The 5,989-nt window shown below is 33.9% G+C and overlaps 1 non-coding gene across 1 annotated transcript; it reads left to right on the top strand.

Moving 5' to 3' along the window:
* The first annotated feature begins 1,209 nt into the window (after positions 1–1,209).
* Positions 1,210–1,312, top strand: LOC123630944. Its single transcript, XR_006732872.1, has one exon. It is a non-coding gene; the product is annotated as a small nucleolar RNA U13 (small nucleolar RNA).
* Positions 1,313–5,989: the final 4,677 nt, after the last annotated feature.

Genomic DNA, 5,989 nt, shown 5'->3' with positions numbered 1-5,989 from the left:
ACAAACAAACAAAAAAAGCATGGGAACTTGGGAACTTATCCTGTAAGCAACTCAAAACCAATTTTTTCTTCTTTTTGTTCTTGGCATGTGGTCAAAGAAAATGTCAGTCACGATGTAATGTGAATAAAAAGACTAACCTTAAACATAACAGAAACGATCATAAGTGCAAAGTTGATGGAAGACAAAGAACAAAATTATTATCAACTGTTGTAAAGAAGACATATAAATAATAAAGTGGGGAAGTGCAGAATCCAGAGAAACAACTACCAGGTGTCAAAACATTTAATAATTCAAGGTATGCATTATATATTTTTGTAAAATCTATTTAAGGAACAACATGTCACACCATTTAGAGCACTTAATTTAATGATAGCTTCTGAGGAAGCAAACTATCACTCCTCTCTCATGCCCAATATGAACTTCTAAATTTACAACAAGGTTATTTTTTGCCTTATTTATTTATTTTTATACTAAATTATTTCCATCAGCAAGGAAGGGATCCCAAAGGCACAGAGAATCCACTGCCATTGGCTTTCAGGCTACATTGATTTTAGTTTGAAATAAATTATTGAAGCTCTCTTTTGTTAGTGATAAAGTTTATTTTTTTCCTACAGCTGATGAGTGTCTCTTTTTTTGGATTTATTTTTCAAGCGATCTACTTTCTCTGAAAGTTTTAAAATCCTACTTATTATACTCTGAACTTGCAATATATTATTCTAGGACTCTTCAAGGGAAAACTTTATCATTCTACCATCTTATCTGTTATTTAACAAAAATTTTATAAGATAATGAAAAAATAGCATGATAATTTCAGGATAAATAATTCTTAATTTGGGACATCTTTGGCCTAAAAATCAATGGTGATAAAACCTTGTTTTCAGTTCTTTGCTTGAATAAATGTACAAGGCATTTGTTCAGTGATTAGAAATAGTGATAATGCACAAACTTTCTGATTTAAAATTGTATTAGGAAAGTATAGTAGTTAAAACAGTACAGTACCGGCATAAAAACAAACACACAGACCAGTGAAATAATAGCCCGGAAATAAATTCAAGCAGATATGGTCAACCAATTTTTGAGAAGGGCACCTAAAGGACATGTTGGGGAAAGGATAGTCTCTTCAAAAAATGGTGGTGGGTAAATTGGTTTTCGCATGCAAAAGAATGAAATTGAACCTATACACAAAAATCAACTCAACGTAGATAAAATATCCTTTTGTGGTTCAAAAGCATGATGATTGGGTTTCCACATGTGTGTGAGATGTGCCTCCTTCAAACCTTGTTACAGCATTGGCACATTACCCAATGTGCTCCAACTTGGAAAGAGAAAAAGAAAAAAAATGGATAAAAGACCAAAGTGTAAAAACAGAAACTCTAAACTCTAAAACTCCTAAAAGAAAACCTAGTGGCAATGATTTTTTGGATATCACACCAAAAGCACAGGCCACGAAAGCAATAATAAATAAATAAGACTACATCAAACTAAAAAGTGTGTGCACAGCCAAGGAAGCAATCAATAAAATGAAACAGAAAACTATGGATTGGGGAAAATACGTGCAAACTATATATTTGATACGGGGTTAATATCCAAAATTTATAAAGAACTCATACCACTCAGTAGTAGAAAAACAAATAACCCTATTAAAAATGGGCAAAAGATCAACATTTCTCCAAAGAAGACATAAGACATCAACAGATATATTAAAAAGCATTCAACTCATTAATTATGAGGAAAATGCAAATCAAAACCACTGTGAGATACCACCTCACACCTGTTAGGATGGCTACTATCAAAAAGTCAAATGATAACAAATGTTGGCAAGGGTTTGGAGAAAACGGAATCCTTGTACACTGCTGGTGAAAATGTAGATTGTTATAGCCATAATGGAAAATGGTACATAAGTTTCTAAAGAAATTAAAAATAGGATTACCATATGATCCAGCAATCCCTCTTCCGGGCATATACCCAAAGGAAATGAAATCACCACCTCATAAAGGCATGTGCACTCCTATGTTCATTGCAGCACTATTCAAAATAGCCAAAATATATAAATAACCTAAATATCTGCTGGCAGACTAATAGATAAAGAAAATGTGGTATATGTATATACCATGAACTATTATTCAGCCCTAAAAAAGAATGAAGTTTTGCCATTGGCCACAACATGGATGAGCCTGGAGGACATTGCACTAAGTGATATAAGCCAGACACAGAAAGAAAAATGTTGCACGATCTCACTTACATGTGGAATCTAAAAAAAAAAAACCAAATATAGAGAGATAGCAAACAAAAGTGATTACCAGTGGCAGAGGAGGAAGATGGTGAGGAAGATATGGGGAGATCTATGTTGGAGGATACAAAGTAGCATATATGTAGGATGAACAAGTCTAAAGAACTAATGGACAGCATGAGGATTATAGAAAATAAAATTGCAGTGTATTTGATATCTATGCTAAATTAGTAGATTTTATCTGCTCTGGCCACAAAAACAAACAAAAAAATTAGTAACTATGTGAAATGATGAATATGTTAATTTGTGTCACTATAGTAACCTTTACACTGTCTTTACATATTTCAAAATATGTTGTATACCTTAAATCTATATAGTAAAATTCATTTTTTTAAAAAAGAAATAGTGGTACCTCAAAGTAACTCCTTTTGGGGAGAGGAGGATGTTTTCCTCAAAACCCATTTATTTGAGAAGTTATGGATTTTCAACACCATCTCCAACAAATATATATAGAAAATATGTAGGCATAAAATTATAAAAATTTTCTGTCCCACTTTTTTCTATGTGATAAAACACTTCTATTGTTCCATGTGATATTGTGGCAAAGAGATTCACAAAAAAAGGCTACAAATGAGAAGACTTCTGTAGTTGTAAGAAATACCCAAAACTAAGAACTACCTAAATATCTGCGTATCTTGTAGTAGAATGGATAAATAAATTTTGTTATATTCTGAAAAGTAGCAGAATATGATGATGAAACTATGCCACTTTTGTATAAGGATTATTTTTATCTAAATGTACTCAAGAAACAGTAAATGCAAAAAGGGCATTCTAATCTCTCTTTTTCTTCTTGAAAATTGAAGATAAAAACTCCAATGTGAAAGATATTCTCCCTGTATCAGGAGAAAAGAAAGTTTCTTTGATGGAAAATCATAGCCAAGAGAATTCTGTACAAGCAGACTTTGTTAAAGTAATTATCTTCCTTTAACTCCATACATTATTTAGTTACTTTCCCACAATTGCCTCCCTTTGTTCAATCTAATATAAAAGCATTTAGGTTTTGCCACTTCTTTGGGTCTTCTATTCCTTATTAGGGCTCCCTCATCATGTAAAACTTATATTAAATTTGTATGCTTTTCTCCCGTTAGTCTATTTTATGTTAATTTAATTCTCAGGACGAGCTAGTAGAACCTTAGAGGATAAAGTTTTTCCTTATCTACAATTCTCACTATAGAATATTCAACAACAATGAAAATAAACACTGAAAAGATACCCAACAATATGGATGAATTCTCACATGCATAATGTCGAACAAAAGAAGCTAGATCCAAAACGAGATGTACATTTGACTCCATTTATATAAAGCACAATGAATAATCTATGCTTTTAGAAGTGAGCGTGGTGGTTATTCTTGAGGGAATGACTAATAACTGGAAATGGGGAGAGTAAAGCAGGGCCTCTGGAATGCTGATAATGTTCTGTTTCTTAATCTGGGTGCTAGTTATTAGGGTATAGCGAATGTGTTTAAATCCATCAATTTGCACAGTCAGGGGATGCACACATTTTTTTTTCTGTATAGTATGTTAGATTAAAAGTGGACATAAATGCTTTGTTACTTCTCCCCTTGAGTAGTGTCTATTTCCACTCCTCTGGAATTTGAGTTAGAATTAGTGACATTGAATAGGATAAACAGTATGTGACATTCTGAGACTTTTGAGGCTAAGTTAAAAAAAGCTTTACAAGTTTTGTCCTGGCCTGTTGAAAAACAATCCATTGGAGTTCCCGAGCTGTTCCACATATCTGATTGCCCTGAGACTGCCAGGCTGTGAGGAATCCCAAACTGCTAGGAGAAGCCACTGTGGATGCTCTGGTTGACTATTTTCCAGTCATCACCACCAAGGCAAAATATGTATGAGTGCAACTGTTTAAGATCCTTCAGACCAGACCATCTGTCAGCTGATTATCTCCAAGTCACTCAGTTGATACCAAATAAAAATGAAGAATCACTCAGCTGATTCTTATACAAAATCCTGTCCTTCAAAAATTATGACATATAAAATAGCTATTGGTCTACGACAAGTTTTGGGGTGGTTTGATACACAGCAATAGATAACTAAAACATACATTATACTTTTTATAAAAAGTATTTTATCTCAAGACAGAAATTTATGATTTTTTTAAGGTAAATTGCCATTTAACTGACAGAAGGCAGCTACTTTGTAGGTTGTTAAAAAATTTTCTAACTAAAACTACATGTAATCTATTGACATTATTTTTGGGCTAGGGCTTTGGTCTAGTGGTTATGCTTTTCCACAATATCACATAGTCTCCAATTGCAGACAGTTATGTTATTTCTGTGGTCCCCAACTCCTGGGTCACAGACCAGTACCAGTCCATGGCCTGTTAGGAACCAGGCTGCACAGCAGGAGGTGAGCAGCGGGCAAGCAAGCAAAGCTTCATCTGTATTTACAGCTGCTCCCCATCCCTCACACCACTACCTGAGCTCCACCTCCTGCCAGATCAACAGCAGCTTTAGATTCTCATAGGAGTGTGAACCCTACTGTAAACTGTGCATGCAAGGGATCTGGGTTGCCCGCTCCTTATGAGAATCTAATGCTTGATGATTTGAGGTGGAGGAGGTGAAGCAGTGATGCCAGCTCTGGAGAGCGGCTGCAAATACAGATTATCATTAGCAGAGAGTTTGCACAATACATGTAATGCACTTGTATCATTCAGAAACCATTCCCCAACCCTGGTCCTTGGAAAAATTGTCTTCTGTGAAACTGGTCCCTGGTACCAAAAAGGCTCGGGACCGCTGTGTTATGTGATCAATATTTTTTGACAATAATTATAATAAAAGCCTAAATTCAATACATTTCCAATCACATATGCCAAATAGCACTGATTAGTAAATTACATTTTAACAATGGTGTTTTATGCCATAATTACAGGATCACAGACTTTGGATGATTTGGCAAGAGTTGTCATGATTTTCCTGTTTTGTTACCTTAGAAACATATTTGCATCACCATTATTTGGTGAAAATGATTCCATCAATTTGAAAATGTTGTCATAACCATTCCTCTCTGTTTTCCAAACTTTCATTTAGAAAATTATAGTAAATACAATTATTTTTATAGTAATAGCATTTAAAATTTACCATATTAATAAGCAAAACAAGTGTTTTTGTTTTATCAATTAGGTAAATAATGGTCTCCAAATATTGTATTTTAAAAGTGATTAGATGAGAATATAAAATCTCAAATTTAGCATGCTATTGGAAGAGAAAAAGGATAAGTAGACTTACGAACTTTCTGTGCTTGTAATAACAGAGTATAAATGACTTTGAAGGGCAATACTAATCCTTTTGTCAACTCAAAGACAGAATGGAAAGTGACTTTAAGGAAAATAATGTTAAATGCTAGCCTAGCCATTACCCTTCTACTTGTTCTACATAGTATATACTTTCAGAATTGTAATTGGTGCACTTGCTTAAACATTGCAACAGAATGAAACTCCAGATGCTCACAGATGGTAAGCCTACAAACTTAATTAAAACTCATGCTTTATTATCCCAAAACAGGAAAATTGAGAAAGCCTTGCCCAAAGAAAATGTTTATGTTTTCTCTCTCTCATCTCCAACCACCCAGAAAACTTTAGGGGTCGTGAACATGGAATAAAAATCTCTTCTGGTTGCCAGACGAGAGAGTAAAATAGAATTACAGATCATTAACCTAAATACTGATTCAAATTCAAGTT

This window comes from Lemur catta, chromosome 1 (genome assembly GCF_020740605.2).
Source record: "Lemur catta isolate mLemCat1 chromosome 1, mLemCat1.pri, whole genome shotgun sequence".
Taxonomy (NCBI): domain Eukaryota; kingdom Metazoa; phylum Chordata; class Mammalia; order Primates; family Lemuridae; genus Lemur; species Lemur catta.
This window is presented reverse-complemented; position numbering and strand designations above follow the sequence as displayed.